The following is a 2,174-nucleotide window of genomic DNA, read 5'->3' on the forward strand; positions in this document are numbered from 1 at the left end:
GGGTGTGGGTGGGGATGAGGGACGGGGAGGTGAAGCAGGGTGGGGTGAGGGTGAGGGGGTTGGAGCTGGGTGGGGTGTGGGTGGGGATGAGGGACGGGGAAGTGAAGCAGGGTGGGGTGGGTGACTCTCCATTGGGAGTTGGTGTCTGTGTAAGATTAGTTACACAGGACCATGCGTTGTCCCAGTAGTCAGGCTATCGTGGATCCAGTCCCTGGCAGACCCTCTCTCGCCCCAGTAATGAGCAAGGCAAGAGCCCTTTGTTCTAATTGCCAGCTTCCTGGTTCACCAACTGCATGGTGTGTATCATACCTGATTGCAAAGTTTAAAATCCAGTAAAGTTGTTTAATTGGGTTTGTAGCCATACGTCCCTCTCCACTTCACTGTCTCTCCCCCACCCCCCACTTAACATTTTTGTCACATGACAGCTTGGTAATGGTAGGGGGTTCTGTCAGGCTATAATGGGAGACAACAGTAAACCAGAAGTCACTGTTCGGATCAAAAGTACTGCACCAGTTCCTTCACCTGATTGATCCTGAGTCTGATGTGCGTTCTCCTTATTCCCAGGCTATACGGTGTCGTCTGTGAGGCAGAGGAATGGTCAACGTGTCTATGTGGCAGGCGCTCCGAGATTCAAACACAAAGGCAAGGTCATCTTCTTCAATCTGGACAAAGGTGGCAATCTGACCATACACCAGGCCCTGATCGGAGAACAGGTGAGGGGTACGCACTCTGCTGTTCACAGGCACACACAGTCACTGCAACTTCCTTATCATTATTTGTGGGATGTGCTGGCCCAGCATTAATTGCCTGTCCCTAGTTGCCCCTTGAGAAGGTGGGGGTGGGGGAGCGTGGTGAACTGCCTTCTTGAACCGCTGCAGTCCACTTGCTGTGAGTTGACTCACAATGCCCTTAGGGAGGGAATCCCAAGATTTTGACCCAGCGACAGTGTGGGAATATTGATTTATTTCCAAGTTGGGATGGTGAGGGGCTTGGAGGGGAATTTGCAGGGGGTGGTGTTCCCATGTATCTGTTGCCCTTCCAGATGGAAGTGGACGTGGGCTCGGAAGGTGCTGTCTGAGGATCTTTGGTGAATTTCTGACAGTAAATGCCCCAGGCTAAAGCTAGCGATCACACCTGCCTTTCATCTCGTTGCTGAATCTAAGAAGCTTGTCATTTAACCCTTTCAAAATAGATGATAGTTTGTTGGATTTGTGCTGCAGTGTTTGGCAGCAAATGGTGTATTCCACGTTAGGTCTGTACAACTGAGGCATCAGGTCCTGCGCATTGTCATCCAGGCCCCTAAAGAAAAACACAACATTCCAAGAGGCTTAGTCCAAATCCAACACCATGTTATGGATGAGGAATACTGACTACTTCTGAGGGAAATATATTGACCCAAATGGCTAACTCTGTTTCCCTCCATTGATACAGCTGAATATTTCCACATTTCTTTGTTCTGATACCATTAGCTGGAGTAGATTTCCCCTTTAGTGTAGGGAAATTGAAGTTGGTTTGTAGCATCTCAGGGATAGATGCTGGTGTTCTCTCATGCACTAGCCCAATGTAGACTTTGTAAGTCAGGTTACCTGGGAATTCTTGGCATTTGAGTAAAATCATTACATTGTCATGTAGAGATTTTGCAGTTGCTTAGTGTGGATATTTTCGTTAAAGATCCTTATTTTTGTGACCAAAACTCTGAGTGACTAGATTTGGCAAGGGACAGGTCTCTGATTACCAATTGATCAAGCGTGCTGTATTACAGATTGGATCCTACTTTGGGAGTGAGGTTTGCCCAGTGGATGTGAATGGTGATGGTGTGACAGACGTGCTGTTGGTCGCAGCACCCATGTACCTTGGAGCCAGCAGCAAGGAGACTGGGAAAGTCTACGTTTACAGAGTACAGGAGGTGAGCAGGGACATCCGGATCCTGTATCAGGTTCTCTCTGTCAGAGACACATCCATATACATACACATGGACAACTGCACACATACACAGACACACACACTTGCACCTAGATAATGATACAAACAATACATGCAAACACATAGTTCCACACATATGTACTCACACAGATAATCATACATATAAGACACACACACATAGATAAACATTCAACTGTACATACAAGCACATACACACATACTCATACGCACTGATACATGTTGTGCACACA

At 47.4% G+C, this 2,174-nt stretch overlaps 1 long non-coding RNA gene across 1 annotated transcript in view; it reads left to right on the forward strand.

Annotated features, from left to right (window-relative positions):
• LOC122545745 overlaps positions 1–1,900 on the forward strand; it is a 3,196-nt gene extending 1,296 nt beyond the window's left edge. The window contains exons 2-3 of the long non-coding RNA XR_006310590.1: positions 565–713; positions 1,763–1,900. This is a non-coding gene — a long non-coding RNA (uncharacterized LOC122545745). The remainder of the gene's footprint in view (positions 1–564; positions 714–1,762) is intronic.
• The last annotated feature ends 274 nt before the right edge of the window (positions 1,901–2,174 follow it).

The sequence above is a fragment of the Chiloscyllium plagiosum genome, unplaced genomic scaffold (genome assembly GCF_004010195.1).
Source record: "Chiloscyllium plagiosum isolate BGI_BamShark_2017 unplaced genomic scaffold, ASM401019v2 scaf_11687, whole genome shotgun sequence".
Classification (NCBI taxonomy): Eukaryota; Metazoa; Chordata; class Chondrichthyes; order Orectolobiformes; family Hemiscylliidae; genus Chiloscyllium; species Chiloscyllium plagiosum.